The sequence below is a fragment of the Lagopus muta genome, chromosome 9 (assembly GCF_023343835.1).
Source record: "Lagopus muta isolate bLagMut1 chromosome 9, bLagMut1 primary, whole genome shotgun sequence".
In the NCBI taxonomy this organism is placed as follows: Eukaryota; Metazoa; Chordata; class Aves; order Galliformes; family Phasianidae; genus Lagopus; species Lagopus muta.
Window position 1 is genome coordinate 11808349 of NC_064441.1, and position 19409 is coordinate 11827757.

At 37.4% G+C, this 19409-nt stretch overlaps 1 long non-coding RNA gene across 1 annotated transcript in view; it reads left to right on the top strand.

Annotated features, from left to right (window-relative positions):
* Positions 1-4538: 4538 nt before the first annotated feature.
* The window catches only part of LOC125697887 (uncharacterized), a 31166-nt gene continuing 16295 nt past the window's right edge, over positions 4539-19409 (top strand). Inside the window, exons 1-3 of the long non-coding RNA XR_007378967.1 lie at positions 4539-4651; positions 6076-6158; positions 17181-17400. This is a non-coding gene — a long non-coding RNA (uncharacterized LOC125697887). The remainder of the gene's footprint in view (positions 4652-6075; positions 6159-17180; positions 17401-19409) is intronic.

Sequence of the window (19409 nt, forward strand, 5' to 3'; positions counted from 1 at the left end):
TATGTTGTGTGGCTGTATTGGGCCCAGTTCAGCCATTTGCACTCATACTGGCTAATAACTCCAATTAATTTCAATGAATGCAGTGGAATCACTTACATAGTAATAAAATTGGGAATAATAAAGGCACAAGGATGTAGTAATTTGTCTTAATAATTCCAGATTGCTTGCTAATTCTAACACAGGCATTGTAATTACGGGAGGCACGGAAGAATTCAACCTAAGAAAATGTAGATTTTTTTTTATCAGTTGTATTTCTATTAGTATACCCTGAAAGTAGTTTGTTTCTGAACTGCTAAGTTGCCCTTGCCAAAACTTCACTTTTTTTTTTTTTTTTTTTTTTAATGTGGTAGTTACTTTCTCTTCTAAATTGTATCTGGAACATAGCAACAAATGTCCAGTTAGTTAGGTGTACATAAAATCTTCTGAAACTATGAGCACCGTATGACTCTGTTGAGATGGAAAGTCTGAAACATCAGGCTGCTAAGAAGTAAAAATAACACATACTGAAAAAAAATCTGCAGGAAACTAAAAAGCCATTTTAGACAGTTGATTATTAAATTTATTGTTTTATAGTGCAAATTTATTTCCACTGCCAGTGGAAATTTTAAAATCACTTCTCTTCCCTCTGATATTTCCACCACTTGTTTCTTTTTCTTTTGCTTATATCACTAGAACTATAGATCCAATGCAACTTATTAAAGGAGCTATAGGGCTGGCTTACATTGGTTGTTGATTTTCTTTCACGAAATTTGAAAGAAATCTGTGGAAACAATGCTGTTAGTTATCTTTCTCTTTGGAAGGTCATGCCCTTAACTATGAATTTGTTCCTGTTACTATGTCTTTGTGTGTTGTGCTTTGAACAGGCTGATGTGCATACCACTAAGTATACAAATTGCATCTGCCTATGCTTCTGCAGGATCAACGACTCAGTAGCCTTCTAATGGCAAAGAAATAAAATGAAAATAATAATGATTTTAAAAATCACAACTGAAATAATGATAATTAAAACTACATTGCAGTCAGTTATGCCTTGAGGCTGTGCAGCTAAACTTAGGTAACCTTTAGATCAACCCTTGGTGGCTGAGCAATTGCATGGTGCATTGTGGTTCCTTCTCTGGAGTTATAAACTTCTCTGTGTTGGTCCTTGGGCAAGTACAGTGCAGTGAATGCTATTCCAAAGAACTTCCTCATATTCTTTCTTCTCATGGATAACCATCTCCATTTTGTCCCTTACTATACTGGTGACAGGTTAGTAAGCATAAAGAGAGGGCTGTGAGAGCACTACTGGCCTACAGCAACCTCTGCCAAAGGAATACTCAAGCATGCTGCGTAGTGGTGGTTGGGAAAGATACAGCCAGGCAGAGAAATCTCCAAGTATAAGCTGGGTTCCTCTGCTCTTCTCATGTTCCTGCCCCTGGCTGCTGCTGGAGGCAGTACTCTGCTTGAGAGACCTTTGGTCTCACCCAGCCTGGTTGTTCTTCTGCTAAAACTTTTATGCGCTTTGATTTTTCTTCTGTTTTCTCTTGATAGGTAGATTTCTAAAGGATAAAAGGGCCGGAAGAAAGTTTCTTATCTCTTTTCATACTTCTATAGTTCTTATTTTACAGTCTGTTCACTTCCTAGAAAGAGGAAAGAAAATGTAGATGATGAGAACAAATATTGTGGCATCCCTGCCTGCCTGAGGCTAGTAATCTAGCCAGTCACCATCCCAGCCTCACACCCCAGTTCTCCCAATGGTTTTGGCAGCATTTCCTGCAACTTTGGTTGATGGATATCAGAACTGATAGAGAGTTATGAGAAATGAGTTGATAACCTTGCAGTCTGTCTGCATTTTTCCAGGACTTTGGAAATTTTATCCAAGTTTCCCATAAAATGAGGTTTCTGTAGAGCAAGTTGGAGAGAAAATGTTTTGCAGGTTCTCTGCTAAAAATCTATTTTAGAGAGTTCTTTTCTGATTATGAAAATAAATTTGCTATGGAACAATGCTTTCTTATGTTGTATTTACTGTGGGAATTCTCAGAAATGCCAGGAAAGAATTATCGCAGCATTGTAGCTGAAATTCCTCACAGTTGTGTGCTTAGCACTTCCTAGTTCAGGCCCTGTGGCAGCATATTCTTTTCCATTCACTTATTGACTCTGTGAAGCTGAAATTAATCTAATCCTTACTATCTATTTGAATAAAACTAAGTTCAGATCTGACAAAATAATTGCATTTATCCTTATGTTTCTTGATTTCAGCCTATTTGTTTAAGCACAGTGCTCTTCTGTGAAGTTTGGATAGGAATGTACTTGAAGGTGTTACTAAACTAAGTCTTAAGAATGGATTCATTGCTATACTTGAGGGTTTGTTTTTTTTTTAATTAAATGTTCTTTTTCAACATTACAGCATTGCAGTCCGCATTTTGAGAATAAGCAAGTGCTTTGACTATGTGTTAGCTCCCTTTATATTTTATTTTATATTTAAAAGTTAAAGTATGTCTTGATGAAAAAGTATTTGCCTTTATCTGTCCATTGCCATCCTCTCAGTTGCTTCACATAAGAAAAACCTTTCTATTTTGGCTGCATTTTTTCATTTCTCACCACTAAACTTTGCTGTAGTTTGCACCATATATCACTTTGGTATTGTGCATTAAAATCAGGTTTAAATTTTGACTTATCTTTATTCTATTTTACAAGGCAAGGGATTTTGCGTACTAAAATGCTTTCCGTTAGAACACAGCTTTAAAAAAAAAAAAAATAAGACTAAAGTAACAGAGTCCATACTTTGTCTCCTTGAAACATACTCTCTTTAAAAAAGGTTTGTGTAATTTTACATAATTCTTTTGGCAGGAATGTTTATTACCCAGCTGTGTGAAATTATTAACGTTGCTCTCAGGCTGCATTTTCAAAGATCGGTAATATATATATATATATATAAATCTCCTTGAGGGCCCTTGGTATATACTTTTTTTTTTATTAGAGACACTCATTCCACTTCAGTAAAAGGATGACACAAGATGTTTACTTAAAAAAGAGTCTTTAACATCCTCCTGAGAATGTTTTGATAGAATGGCATACATTTGGTTACAATTAGTAAGTCAAACAATTTGCCATTGTTATCTCACTGTGTTTGTCTAGAGCCTGTAAGGAGCTTTCAAAAAATATCCATCTCTATGTTTCAGTTAATTGACTGCATGTTCAGCAGCATTTTTCTGTTTTATAAAACTCCCCCTTCTCTTAGTTTAATCATAGAGATTTGAAACTAAGGCATGTGGTAGAAAGCAAAAGGGAATACTGGCACAGCTAAGCATAAGGATATATTGTACTTCTATAAAGGGTAATATTCCCATGTGTGGGGAAAAATACCGATGTATTCCTGCTACTTCTGAGTGCAAGATGTTGTACCCGAGGGCTGAAAGTAATAGTTGCTGGTGTGAAAGTATTCACCAATATCAACTGCAGATGAACGCTCTTGGAGCCAGCTGAAAACTGAGTTAATCATATTTTAGCTTAATATTTGAACATGACGTCTGTTTGGTATAATAAATAGTAATGTTTAAGTTATTCAAACTTTATTAGCAATGTAATTAAAAGATTCAAATCTCTATCACACACCTCTGCTATGTTGTAATTTGTTGGGGTTTTTTTTGTTTTTTGTTTTTTTTTGCAATTTTACATGTAATTTGCAATTTCAGTTTTGCTTTTATATATTAGCTAAAATGCATCTTTCTCTGCGGCATATTTTACTTTCTAAACAGATCATGAAAAGTCTTGGCTAAGATAACTATATGGATTTTTAGAGATGTTTCTTGGCAAGTACATCCCATGTTGCCACCAATTGTTTGGTTGTTACTTCATTAAGGTGGCTGTAATGTGAATTAGTGACCGTGTCACAGAAGTTCTCTGTGCAATTATCACCCACTGGAATCACTGCAGTGCTGATTTTTAGGCCTGATAATAAGACCTGGTGGTTCTGTGCCTTTAATTTTTTGTTGTTGGTGGTTTTTTTACACTTTTATTGGACAAACTGCTGATCACAATTCCTGTAACTATAGCTTAAAGTTTTCTTTGGTAGCGAAGAAATGCAAAACTTGTGGTGCAGTTCCACTTGATAAATCTGCCTCTTTGTGAGTCTCCTGCATCCTTCGCTGGTACAGGCACACTACTTTTATGAACTTTTGGTAGGATTGGTCAACTGAAAAATTCCCTTTTGAATTAAATAAAGCAATCCTTGATCGAAGAGCAGTTTAAATTCAATTTAGTTCACTACTGAATGACTTTGTTGGAGTGAACTGGAAGCCAGTAGGAATGTTTGTTCAAAGGTTAACTTAACCTTCCCCAAGGTTGTAACAAACAATGGAAGATCAAAAGCTTTTCCAAACTCTCGCAGCTTTTATAGATTTGAGTCAATGTCTTCCCTCTGTAAAGAAAGCCTGTTCAACATACTTAAACTCATGATACAAATAATTCTTTTTTGTCTTTAATCGTAAACATAATTTGTCTGGTGTTTCAGTTCTTTAGATTTATGCAGTAGCCATGTTTGTCAAAGTATTTGGCACCGGTGACATCATCTTTGTTGAAACGCCGGACGGCGTGATGAGTCCCAGATGTTAATGCACACTGAGAGTCGAGAAAGAATAAAATTCAAAGGTCGACACTAACAACTATGGAGGTAATGAAAGGTGATTTTATTTTCTTCTAGTGTTCAAATATAATTATTTGTATTTGTTTGATATTTGTTTGCATAAAGAATCAGTCAGAGACCGAATACTCTGCATGTGCAGTACAAGGAGAGACTAAGATGTGAATTTGGATGAATGCTGAATGAAGGATTTGACTTCATGACTGCACTACTTCCTTTGTGTTGTTTTCTCTATCTTTTACATTTCGCATGATTAGATTATAATATATGCCGAATATGTGTACTGAGAACTAAATGTGCCTCTGACTGAACTGCCAGGATTTAACGTGTCTTTTGGATAATGGTCATGCATGGTTATGTCAGCACATCATGTTTTCTAATGTACTATAACATGACATGCCCACGTAACCGAGAGTTACGTTTCCTAATGACATATCATTTCTGCAAAATGCAAAAAGGATGTGACTTGCTAAGAATCAGGCTTGGAAATGAAAAAAAAAATATAATACAATTACTCTGTGCACAGTTTTTCTGTTTCCAAAAGTAGTTTTCATGAAAGTATGTTTTAGGTGCTTTGAGGGGAAAAACAATCATAACAGTATGTAAGCATTGTTTCCTGTTAACTGCATACATGCTCAAGTGTTTCCTATTGCATGCATATGGTAAAGTAAGCATTAAAAAATAATGTCCACCTTGAGCATGTGTAAGTAAGCTGTGTAAAATTGACCTGACCAATATTTCCAAGGAAGATCAGGCCTTACTTTCATATCAACAATGAATGCTTCCTTACAAGCATTTTGCTTTCTGGATCCTAGTCAGTGTCACAGTGGATTCCCATAGCCACAGTTAAAAATTTGGCTCTGAAAATGATTGTCCAGTTTTAGAAATTGTTTTCTTAATTTACTGAGTAGTTCTTCAGGTCTCATAGATGTTAAGACAAATTGTGTTAAAGCCACAGAGAGGAAGAGAAAAATTACAGCTTTCATATTGGAAGATTGTATCCTATAAACATGAACAATTAGTTGGATGTGTACAACATATGTCACTGCATTATCTTAAAGAACTTCACATCAGAAGAAAAAAAAAAACACCAAAAACAAAATACATCAAAATAATTGTCATTGTTACAGCTCTTCTTAGGAGACCATTCTTCATTTGTTTAGTTGGGGTGAAATTTTTGAAAATACTTGACATTAGCATCAGTATATTTCTATTAAAACAGTCTGAGATATGATCAAATGAAATCAAGAGGAAACACTACAGTTATGTATGCGAAAATTCCTAGGGCTGTAAATGTGAAGCTGCAGTAAGATGGCATTGATGCTGCTAAGTACGGGGGAGTTATTTTGGAAGTATTTCAATTTCTCTTGCATTTCCTTTCAGATTTCTTGGTAATATGGTAATAAATGCTAAAAATGATCGATTTACTTTTTTTTTTTCTCTCCTGTTTACAGGGATGCACTCACTTTACATTCTGGGGTACATGGATGAATACGTGTTTTTTTACAACGCATCCTAAAGCTGTTAAACCTTAGAGGTAAGTCTTTCAGATACCCTTACTAAAACCAACCTATCCACAAGATTTTGCTAGATTCCATTTTCAAAATACTTATGTCATTTCAGAGTCTAATTCACAGTTCTGAAAGAAGCTGGGATGCTCAGTATATTAGATCTCCCTGACCTTCAAAGGGACATCTGAGCATTTATGGTCAGACACTGAATATAAGAGGAGCCCAGTCGGATTTTTTTTTTCCATAGCGCTTCATCACCTCAGTCCCTTTGAAATCACTTTAAACATTTTCCTTCAATTTAAAAAATGGGGCATGGAGTTCTAAATCATATGTGTACTTATGAAAATATTACCTGTAATTTATTTATACCTTGTAACTACCCCAGGAAAAATGTGTGTTGTGGATGGAGTGCTTTAGTAGAAAGTGTGTTCTATGAGTTTGGGGACAAATCTTATTTTTTGTCACTAATGTGTCATTTTAGTCGTTATTTGCTGAGCTGTGTCATTAGAAATCTAGGTCACGTAGGCCGTGCTTGAATTACATATCAGATGACCCAAATGTTTAAGGCAAGCTGGTGTAATTCAGCATCATTTTAAGCAATTTATGCCACTGAAGATCAACTCCCTCAAAGTCCTGCATCTTCCTGAGTGGAATTACTTCACCTTCTCAAGTCTTTTCTTACATCTTCTCATATTAGTCAGGACCCCCTGCCTTCCCGTCCCTGGCTTATCTGACTGGCTGGTGCTACTGATGCAATTACTGTCTCCACATACAGTCTTTTATTGGTTTTAAAACCTGAAACACAAACATACCCGTTATAGATAGTGTGTGGAAATACTGAAGGAGAAAATTGCAGGGAGAAACAAAAAGCAGAGAAAACTTTGCTGAAGGGCAAGCAAAAGGTACCTGTTTGTTGCATACATTTGGGATAATACAGTAATGTCATGTAATAAAATACCACACAATGTAATATATTTTTCCACAATTTAGTGTTATTTGCTGGACAATTAACATGCTTGCAAACAGAGCAGCTAGCTTTGTCAGCTGTGTCTTCCACTTTTCTTTTTCACTTTTCTATCCACTTCCCAGCAGACACTCACTTTCCTTTCTGTTCTTAATGCCAGAAAACTGTGCTGGTAGAAACCAACAAATGTGTACTGAATTATATATACAAAATACTGTATGTGATTTAAAAGTCATATTCGGAGCTATTGATCACACCCCAGCAAGGTCTTGCAGGACCATTGCATTACATTCAAAAACCACGTTACCAGACTCTCCACTAGCACAGTCTTAGCTCAGTGGCTTTTTTATTGGTTTTGGTTAAAGTGGAAAACCATTTGCCAGAAGCCCTGCATGTGATGTTGAGCACAGGTTTTGCAGCTGTCTGTGTAATTCTGAGAAAGGTGAAAACCTGATGACTTGTGCTCTATACTGCCTGAGTCTGATTTTTTTTTTTTTTTTGGTCTAAGGTCACCTTATATTTGTAGATCTTGAAGAATTGTCATGAATATTTATGATGGCATAAAAAATCAAGCAGCTGCAAATTGTTTACAATATTCTTAAGAATGTGAAACCAGCTTCTACTGTAAAACAAATGCATCTGTTAGAATTGGACTAAAACTGACAGCTCTGCTTCTGCCTTTTCTTCTGTACGAACCTGAAAGTTGGAAAATTTTTAAATCACTAATGTGTGCCATCAAGATGAAAGGTAAAAGCTGAATAAAAGTACCAAATTAATCATTCTAAGGATAGCACAGAGAGATACTTTAATCAAATATTAATTTGAAATAGATATAAAATCCACAAAACTTTGAGGATAATTCCAAATTACAGAATTGTAGTCCATTAAAAATGTTATCAATTTCTGTTTTTCCTTGCCTTTGGAAAAACAAATACTTCTGTAGCACAACTGCTCAGTTGTGCATACTTGAAAAAGTGTACATTAGAACCCTACCGCACAATCATGATTTACAGTCTGCCACTGATTTAATAGCTAGCTGGAAAAGTACATCAAGAGAAATAGCAGTATCTTTATTTAGGCAGCAGTAATCAATTCTAAATTTTGGCACTGGTGGTAAGATGGTATTTAGGTTGCATTTATAGCATAAAGACCCCAAAACATTTGGGTCTGTTCAAACTGGAGGAATACTGTGTGTGCTATAGATGAGCCGCTATAGATGAGGCACTCTGTTTCCTGAAATAAATATCTTGCATGAAAGGGAAAACTGTTCATCTGTTAAGACTATGATGATTTTCAAACTTTCCCTTGCCAAGCACTGCCATCAGCAACAGTGGTGACAGCAGCCTCAGCCTGCAGCTCTACAAGGGGTCACAAGTCACATTGCAGACACTTGCGTACCACTTGTGGTATGTGGAGTGCAACTTGGGAATGCCTGTGTTGGAGCTCTTAATCCATTTAAATACGACTGTGCTAATAAATAAAGGATCCAATTTAGAGACTACAGTTTCATTTTACCTCTCTTTAGGAGGCTTCAAATTATCTGTATTTGGTTTCTCCAGTTCTTCCTACCAGTTGAATGTTACTTGCTCTGTCATTCAGTATTTCACTGAAATACATTCAACTCAGAAAGTTTAAGATTTGAGAGTATTCCTGAATTGTGTTTTAAATGTAATTCAAAGATCTGTATGGAAAGAAGGCTCCCTCTGCTTTGCAGGAGTATCTTTCTCAACTGCTATATAGTTTACTCTGCTCAATAAGCTGAACAATAAACTCCCTTTGTTTTCATTCATCCTTTTTTCTTTTTCCTTTTTATTTTTTTTTCATTTTTTCCTTTTCCCCTATTTTTTTTTTCCTTTTTCCCCTGCTTGCTTTCTTTTCTTTTTCTTTTCCTTTATTCCTTTTCTTTTTCTGCTGTCCAGTGTTAAACACTGTCACAGAGTAACAGTCCCTGTGCAGCACTGCATTACAATTCAGTGAGGCTCCTACAACCAGCATGCAGGACTTCATCAGAAGGCAAAATGCTGTTCTGAGAGGATAATAACAATGAGAAATTCTTTTAATAAGGACCATTTTTAAATGTTAAGGATGACTTGTTTTAATTGAAGGAGAGGAAAGGAACTCCTACCAAGAGTCAAAGAGATCCCCTAGAGCTCTCTGAAGTCTTCAAATTGTCTAGTATAGAAAAGCCCAAGAATAAGCCACGAACAGAGGTTGTGAACAACCATCTTACTATAAATCTCATCTGGTAAGGTTATTCTTATCTGCAGTTGAAAATCTGGCCTTAGCTTAAATAAGATACGTGACCATCCTAGTAACTGCAGGCAAATTGGGAGAGACTAATTTGATGGACCCAACTTGTCCTGGATTTGTGTAAGTAGAGATGGAGAACAATTGCCATTCAAACCATTCTTTTCAATCTACTATACAATATCCACCTGTTCTGACAGCAGCAGGAACTTATGCCACAAATACAGGCTACTACCGTGACAGCAGCAGGTGTATGGCAGCAACAACTAATCAAATCAGCTGAATCAGAGGTGTGAATCACATTGCACTTCTGCGCAGTGAAAATGAGCAGAAGGGGAAGAGCTAAATGGCTGTGATTTTTTGTTTTGTTTTATTTTTAAGAACTTGTTTTTTAGAAAGGCTGTACAGCGGGTAAGTGCAAGGAAAAAGTAATGAGAAATTCAAAGGAAAATGACATTTCATCTTTGTTGCAAAGGCCGTGCAGAGAGATAGGCACAGGAGACACTGATTTTAATCATTTCAAAAAAAAGCAAAGCATAGGTTTTGATTTTCCTAAAGAAGCAAATGCAAAAGAACTCTTGTCTGTACCATATGACTCATGATGCTTCTTTACCAGGCTTAAAGAGAATTGAACTTGAGTAATAGCACCATTAGAGCTCTTTACCAGGAGCCAATTCCTGTGGTTTCACTGGGTCCAGCTGCTGATGACTCACAGAGGAAGTGGTGGAGATTAGGTGCACAGGGAAAAAATCAGAACAGTTCAGAAATAAAGCAAATCAACCAAGCATTACCTTTTGTGCACAACAGAACAATGGCTTAACAACTAAGGTTCAAAATGATCCGTCTTATTCCCCTCATTTGTGCTATTCCTGTTGGAAAGACCACCAGGAAACATGTGAACCACTGTGGAATACACACTGTAATCCATGGAACATCTCAATTAATATTCCCTCTTGACTACAGCTAGAACAATACATAGCATCAAGCAGTTTAATCTCCGGCAATAATGCCTTTTGTAAGATCAAGAGGTCTTTCCCTTGAATTAAGTTTTAAGCAAGGATTTTGAAAATTAGTTAGGTATTCTGCATAATGTGTAGTGGTGGCTGCAGGTTCTGTAAGTAGTAGCTAGGTAAAACTGCATAGAAATTAGCTGCTTGTCATTAATAATGTTGCCATCAGTCATTTCTCCTTTTGCAAACTGACATTGGGTTCCTTTTAGAAGAGAGTTAATCCTCCAACAGGATTTGTTACGAGATAATGTATCTCAGATTGTATAAAATTTCAAACCTCTTATATTCAGCTTTGTGCTACAGGAAAAAAAATATGTCCCAGCAGCAAAACGTTAAAATACCTAATTTGAAAGGGGAGTTGAAGACATTTTTGATTAATTTCCTGAAGTACAGTAGTACTGCTGCTCTTGTCTTACATCACCACAGACTCAGTCACAGAGCTCAGGGAGTTTTCTTCAAGGAAATTGCAATTTTGGGGGACTGTAACCATTTGGGGGAGGGGTCCTATCCAAGTTTTTATAAATTGATAAAGTAACTTGCTGCAAAATCCTAAGACTATTTTGACTAAATTAGACTATTTCTTTTAAAAATATTTGAAAAGAATAATGTACAAAGAGCACTGTGGGAAAAGATTATTGCAAATTTTGCCAGGTCAGCAATTTATCCTCGTTTTTAAGAAGGAATCGGCATAGAATTTAACCTATGTTCCACTTTCTATTTCCTGTAAGGATTGCAGAGGTAAGATCAGCTGGTGATTATACACTGAGATGCATTTTATAAACATTTGCTTTAGTAATTAATGTAAAATGATTCACAATCCTCTCTTCAGAATATTAAGTAATGCACTGTACCTCACATGTTTACCACCAGCCAGCATTTTTAACTGCACAAGGTGACTGCTTGGCACTGGTACATGGCCTGTTCAGCCACACTACCCTCAGCCTTAGTTGTGCTTCAGTGTTAGAAATAAGCACTTAACAATATTGGCAATGAGAAAGTTGCTTCTGCTGGTATTTTCCTGCATGTAAATTCAGTTCATGGGCTGTAAGTTCCCCAGATGCTACAGCTCTATTAGCTGCATTAAGCAATAAAGATTGCTTAATCATAGAATTGTAGAATCGTTGAGGTTGGAAAGGATCACTAGGACCATCACCTGGTCCAACCATCAACCCCTCCCTATCATAGCCACTAAACCATGTCCCTCATTTGAGTCAGGAGCCAACTACGTGCATGGGATACAGCTGATTAGGGCCGTGGGTATGGCACAGCAGTCAACAACATGATGGGTAGTCCAGACAAGCATAGGGGACTGCCACAGCTGTCCTGGTAAGCTGGGGTGCTGTGAGCTTTGGTGAGACATCAAATTCCTCATCCACAATCCACACGGTCTTCATGCTCAGAGAAACATGGATGGAGCAGGTCCTTTACTTTACTTTCCTCTATTAAAAGTCAGTTATTTTATGATGAAATATTTCCATTCATCTTATCTACCTTGATTCCTGGGCACATATGTGAAGATGAAAAGGATGAAACTTTATTCCTAGCAGTATATTAATTATGGATTCTGAAGGGGAAAAAAAAAGGCTAAAATGAAGTTAATATGGGTTAGAAATTGTTTATTTGATACCTTTATACTATCCCTTTAAGATATGTTAATATGAACTGGCTGTCAATACAACATCACTTAGTTGGTTTTCATCTGGACCTTAGAGCACAGCAAAATTATTAGTACATAAATCTGTACTAATTTACTCTAGATTAAGATTCTTTCATCAACATGCACATATAAATTATACCATTAATCATAATGATTTCTTTCAGTATTCATGTGGATGAAATATGTAATTTCATGGGAATCCCACTGTAATTTAGTGTGAATTAATGTCCACTTATTGAAAAGTACCACATACATTGATATTTCTAGAGGAAAAAAACAACAGTCACGATGCATTTTAAACTGTAGCCTAAATGACCTGGGTGATGGTAAACAACCACCAAAGGAACATCACTGCAGGTAAAAGAAAGTTATCTTAAAGGGAGTTTGTTTCAAAGTTCATTAGATCAGATGGCAGCCTGGCTTCTATGAGCAGGTAAAGCACATGTGAGTGAATGAGGGAACTTCTCTCTCCTCCCTGCCCTAGGGAAGAATGGTATGAATATGCAGAGTGAGGGGAGAACAGAAGCAGAGGTGCATACCTAGATGCTCAAGAAAGCAGTGCAAAGCCATCTGCTGCTTCTTTTTGATGGAGTGTCTGAATGGACATGCCTTCCAATTGGCTTCAACAATAAATTTCACTGAGAGAAGCAGCACTGTCCATCCACTTTTCTCTAGGCAGCGTTTTAGCAATGGATTACATGTTTGGTGATAGTTGACCCAAAGATTGAGCAGGTGGAGAATCTGTGGATGGGATGACTTGGCCTCAGTTTCTCTGACCTAAGAAATGCAGCTTCCTCCTTAAGAAGTGCTGTGCCCTTTCTGGAGGTGAAGTAGGATATCACTTAATCTAGCTATCAAATATATAAATGGAACATACATATATACATATGCATGCTTCATAAGTGAGACAGTGAGGGGGAAAAAAGGAACTTCTGACTATAACAAAAGATTCATTAGGAAAAATGAACTAATCAGTGCTCTCCAAGGAGAAATTCATTCTGTTTAGGAGGCCGTACCCTCTGCTGCTGCACATACTTAATATAATTTATATTATTATTTAAATCACTGCGTAAATTTTAGATACTTTTAAAAATCAAGTTAATGGACCATACTTTACTGCTTATCATCATTTATATCAAGAATTAGTAGCTGTGGAGATAAAATATGTGAAGACAGTGGAGAAAATGCAAACAAGCAAATATCATAAAATTCACGTGTAGCATGGGTATGAAATTCAACCACAGAAATGAGCCCTTGGGAAAGTTCAGTGTTGTGTGGTACAGACTTTAAGCAGTGTACACTCTGTGTTTCAATATAAGGTGTTCTCAAAATGGCTAGTAAGGACAGGGGCAAACTCCCAGGGCAGAGCATTTCTTCCACCAGGAAGTGTCTTCCTCTCCTTGCTTTGGATACAAAGACAGGCAAGAATACAGAGCAGGCTTCTCATAACCTTAAGTGAAAGTAAAGAAGGCAAATTAGGGAATTCTTGGGGAGAGCACAGACACCTGTAAGGACTGCTTAGGAGCTGAAGAAAGGAGCTTAAGGTACTCTAAGCAGGCACAAACTAGAAACAAAGAGGGAAAGAAACAGAGAAAGATAAGAACCTGAAAGAGTGAGAGGATTCTGGCAGCTGAGATAAATTCAGAACCTTCTGTTGTGGGCTCATTAAAAGGCAGAAAATATTCCCTAAAAATGTCTTACCTGTACCAGGCAATAAAACAGCTGTGCATCATTGCTTCCTTCAGGTTAGCTGTGCTGTATTTCATTCCACTGTGTGCTCGCAGCCAAGAAATGTTGACAGGAAGCCCAGTTTGAGAAGCTTTGACACAGTCTTTCACAGCCCCCAATTCCTGTCAGTGTCACTGCAGCTTGTGTCACTGGAGGGAGCACCGTACAGATGGGACAGCACGATGTCACAGCACAGTGCCACAGCAGCCTCAGGGGAGATGGGCATCGATGGGCAGCATGCAGGACCAGGGTTAGCACTCATAATTTATTAACTATACTTGTCTAACTTATTTTATGATTGCTCTGATAGAGCACGGGTTCATATCTCAGGAATCTAGGTAGCGAGAGAGCAGTGTAGCCCATGAAGAAGCATGTTATGGAACAAAAGACCCAGAGTAGAGTTTGGGAGGTGTGAGGGGATAGTGGGAGGTCTGCGGTGGGGTCTGTGCCCCCACTCTGAGGGCTGAGCAGTTAGCCCTGTGGAGAGAAGGTGGGAAGGATTCTTCAGATTTGTGCATTACTTTCCGACCAGTTAACTGCATGCCATTCCATAAAGTGTGGTCTTGAGTGAGAAAAACAGTTTAGAGCTGAGAACTCTTTGTTTTGGCATCTGGTAACTCAGGCCTAAACTAATCTGTCTTTCATATTCCCTCATTTGCAGTCTGTTTTCTTTCTGCCTGGCTTGTAAACTTTCTGCTCAGTGAAAGAAGTTGTGAGTTATTTTTCAGGCATGGATCCCTTGCTGCTGCCACAGTGCAAGGGATAAAAAAGTAAGCTGTTATTAGCAGAGACAAATTTGGGCCCCTGGCATCTTACAGACCTGACAAAGTAGCTGTGGTGAAAGCCCTATTTTAAATAGAGCAGAATTCATGGGCCACGTATTGCCACCTCCTCTTTGCATTCACTAAACTTATGTTCTGCCAAAGGAAGAAAAGCTATTTTACTTATGTGCCGGCCAAATGATTTCCTCTTAATGTTGTTGTTTTTTGGTTTTTTTTTCTCTTTGGCAAATGCAAATCATATTTTGTAAGGCTCTATTTTACCATGCAGTTTGTAACCCACAAAGTTACTTCATTCCTGAATACGATGTTGGATAAAATTGTTTTCCTTTCAAAGGAAAAAAAAAAAAAGCCCTAAAAATGATCTTTGGGTCTGCCCATTTCAGGTAACAGTAATTATCTAAATTATTACTATGCTCAAATTATTAGTTGCTGCCCAAATGGCTGCCTGCACTGTTAGGTCACCTGGCACTTCTGTATGAGCATTTTTATTGCCTAAGCATAAATAATTGTCATTCCTGATGAATTCTCAAACTGCTGCCTCAGATGCTCCTTATGCATCGTCTGTGGTATTACTCAGGCTCTGAAACTAAACAGGTAGATTGCTCACAGCAACACATTTCATCCATGTCCTTTGGTTTCAGATGCAGTGTGCACCTCCAGCTGTCCAGGAGCATCTCCATTACCCAGTGTTGTGGTACAGCAAATAGCATTCTGGCCTCAGTGTTCAAGCAGTAGATTAGTGACAGCAGTAGGCAGACAACTTTTGTCTCCAGGGAATATTAGAAATCTAGAGCTAGAAATAGATGGATTAACTCAAATGCAGCTCAACCTCTGATCTACATTATTGCCTCTCTTCTTTATCTCACAAGGGAAGCAGAGATAAAGAGTGATAGACACTGATAATGATGGAAGTCCGTGATAATACACCGAAGTGATAAACTTCTTTGTGGCCCACATTGTGCCCAGTTGTCTTCAGCTGGTTATGAGCTCTAGCCTCAAGCTATTTACACCATGATCAGGCTAGTAATTAGCAAAATGTTTAATATAATATAGAAGCAATTAGGAGGTGATAACATGCAATTAAGATGTGTTTTCAGATTAAAGATTTTATAGTGCTCTCTTTCTTGAAAAGATAAAGTGCCTATCTCAAAATGTCAAACTGCAGTGATTTAATCTGAGTTATTTTCAATTAATATGCATGTATTCTTGCGATGTGTTCACCGTTGTTATTGACATTGATAAATTAAGCTCATCCCAGCAGAATTTATCCTTGAGTCGCTCTATATTTCCTGAATGTCAGTTCTTTATTCGTATTTTTTTATGCCTACAAGCTGTGCATGATCTAACTCTAAGTCCCTTGATTCATCCCTGGGATTACAGTAATGTGTCAGTCTGAGTGGAACAATAATCTGAAAGGGCATTGTTATAAATAGTGTGTTAGAATATAATTGTTTGTCATGTCGTTTCTCCCCTTTAAATCCCTCTGAGTCCTGTTTAAGTAATTTAGACAGCTAGAATGACAAGAGTCTTGAGACTTCACTTATAGAGTTGTCCAACCAGTCTTCAGCCTACTCTGTCTTTTGAGACTGTCTCATCTGTGAAGTAGGAAGTGCAAACAACAGATGAGTTCCGACTACACTGTGAATTTGTTATTAGATTTTACTCAGGCCAATTATAGAGCAATGTAAAAGCTCCTGATTCTAATTTTGCCCTGACTAGTCAATAGAAGTGCTTAGACAATAGGTGCTAGGGTATTTCCTATCATTACTGAGGAAGTTACAATCCCCAAGTATTGCAATTCGTATACTGGTGTTCAGCATCTGAAGGGGAGGAGACATTTTTTAAGATTTTTTTGATGTTTTCTAATCATATGGAAAAAAGTATCTGAGGCAGGACAGGTAATTCTCTGTATGGAGCCAGCTTTTTACCAAAAGCAATGAATCATTTCCAAGAAAAAAATTACTAGAAATTACACTTTCTTATTAAATCATCCAGAACAGTTTTTGGATCATACAGAACTTTAACTTGTGACATGTTTTTTGGTCTTCAGTCTGTTCTTTCAGATCTTTTAAGCCGTTCCAAGCAATGAGGTGTCCAGACATCAAAAAATTTGCATACAGCACGTATCAGATGTTTTTTCTCAATTTAACCATACTTTCTATCTCTGCTAAATATTGTCCCCATATGATTAATGCTAACACTTTTAAAATATTTGCATTTATCTTTTCTTTTGCTCTTTCTCGTACTCATTTAGAAATTTTGTTTGTACATGGTTGCACAAGGGTAAGTTAGCTGACAGTCATTGCTCAGCAAAACAGATCAGACTGTATTTGGTTTTGAGCCATCCAAAACCACAATTAAACACTGTGGAGGCCATGGATTTAGTAAAGTAAGGTGATACAGCTCTTCACTTCAGCTTATGCTGACTGACCAGTGGCTGATTGTGTGCAGTCAGCCAACCCAGTTCTTTTCAGGCCTGTTTAAGCATATTGGCATTTGACAGCCCATGAATCATTCTTGGTCAAACTGTGCATACCTGATTCTTGCCTATAAATAAATATAGTGTCTCTCAAGTATATCACTAATGACAGAATGAAGTTATGCTCTTGAATGTTATCTGTGAGTGTTTCACTGTCCTGTCCTTCACCGTTGCTTTGCAGGCCATTTAAAAGATGAGCAAGAACAAACAACGTGATTAAAGGGTGCTGCCGAAAGCTGTACAGGTGTCAGCTGCCACCACTGCTCATTACACAGATGAAGCTGTCAACTTTTAATTTATAGACAATTTGAGAAGGGGTACATGAAGACTTGAAAAGAAGGCTTTTTTTTGCTAAAAGGAAAAAAAGAACTGTTATTAAGAACCTCTGCTGAAATGCACTGGTAAGTAGGTAAATATCTCACTGTCACTGTCCCAACAGGAAATCCCACTCTAGGAGTGAGATTTGTTTTATTCAGATGATTCAACCCAAAAGCACTGAGGTCAGATGGAAAGCATTATAATGTAGCTGGGAATTCCCAACAGCCTGGTTTGTTCTGGATCAGTACCAGGGATGTGAGGAGTTATGTCCTGTTTTTTGGAGAAAGTCTTGAATGAGAGGGACTTATAATGTTTCCTTCTTCTGTCTGATGAGGTAACTCTGTGAGAACAGCTTTGCTTGGTGGAACACAGGTATGGGTGTAGCTCTTAGAGGTATGGCTGTGCCCTCACTGCCCTGTGGCTGGAAGCAGGGGGGGAGATGTCTACAGAGAGGAGAGCGGATGGGATGAATATCCCAGCCTCCCACCTTGATGCAGCCTGTGTGCTTCAGCCAGACTCCTGGTGGAGTGGGTCATCTGGACTCCAGCATGTGAGGCTCTGGATGATGGGATTCCTTGTATACTGGGAAAGTGATGGGAATGCCAGAATCTGTGGATTTTTACAAAGATCACTCCATCTCTCATGCTGAAGCTCAGAAAAGCCTCTCACTTACTTTGTTTTCTTTCCCAAATAAGTAATGCAGAAATCCAGAAGTGCTAAAGGAGGTAGTAAGTCAGGGTGTATAGAATTAAAAAAAAAAAAAAAAAAAAAAGAAAGTTATATAAAACATAAAGAAGTATATCAGGAACATAAATGTGTTAATGCCACTGGGATATCACCTGAGAGGGGTATTTCTGTTCTGGATTTGCCTCTAGCTACAATTATAAGACCATTTGTATAGTATATTTTTGTTTAAAATTTTTCTTTGCTGGCACTCCATCAATGTCATATACAGAGCTTACTGAATTACACCACTCACATATTTAATAACAAATAATCCTTCCAGAAACTATTATGGATTTAAGTGTGATTATAGTAAGAATATCCAATAGCTACTTTAACTTATACGAATACCAATTTTGCAGAGCTGTAGACTTAATTATACTGTAGCCTAGATATGTATCAGTTTTAGTTGTGCTTCCAGCAACTTCTTTTGCTTTTGACCAGAAATGATGCGCGTTACAAAATTTTCTCAAATGCTGTTATGATTATTACATTACCCTGCACAACCGAGAAAGGAAATAATGTTAGGAGTGATTTTCACTTGCTGCTTCTCTGGGTTAATTTCTACCCTAGTGAAATTAGAATCAGGCTCAAGACTTCACACAAAGCTTCTTTTCTGTGTGACATAGCAGGAAAATTCTAAATTTCCACTTGATCAGCAGTGTCAGCTGGTAAAAGAAGAGATGGTATTCTTTTTCTCTTGTGTTTGTTTCTCTGTTTCTGCATTTATGTAGTGCACATTTAAGAAAAGAGGAAAACAGATTTTTGCAGAGCTACCTTTGAACCTTAGAGTTGCTTTACAACACTTATTGCATTACTAACAAGCCACAGGTGTACACTACAGGAGCGGGTGAAAATGTAATTGAGGGGTATGATGACAGTTAATTGTCCATAATGTATTTATCCCAAGATGCACTTATGCATCTGTTATATATTTAGGTATTTGTTACTAGTAGCTTTGGTGATACTTAAGCAGAGGGGCATCTATATCTAAAAGACAATAAAAAAGGAAAATGCTATCAAGGGGCTTTAAAGTGGCAAGACAAAGAAAGTTCGTCTCTTTTTCGCTGTCTCTGAAATGAATAGGTCTATTTATTTCAATGGGATTTTTTTTCCACATGCCATATTAAGGTTTGAGTACAAAACACTTGACACAGTTTCTGGGCGTGCTATGTGTCTGAATTACATGACTACCTGCAAATATTTTAGTAGAGAGATATTTTGATATTTGCCTTTCTAGTGTAGTTTCTTCTCTGCTTCAGCTAATTGTTGTTCTACATCAGTTTTGCACAATAGATTTAAGTAGTGTCTATTCACCCACTGACACACAGAGGATTTATGTGTGGGAGTAAGCCACAAACTTCCCCTT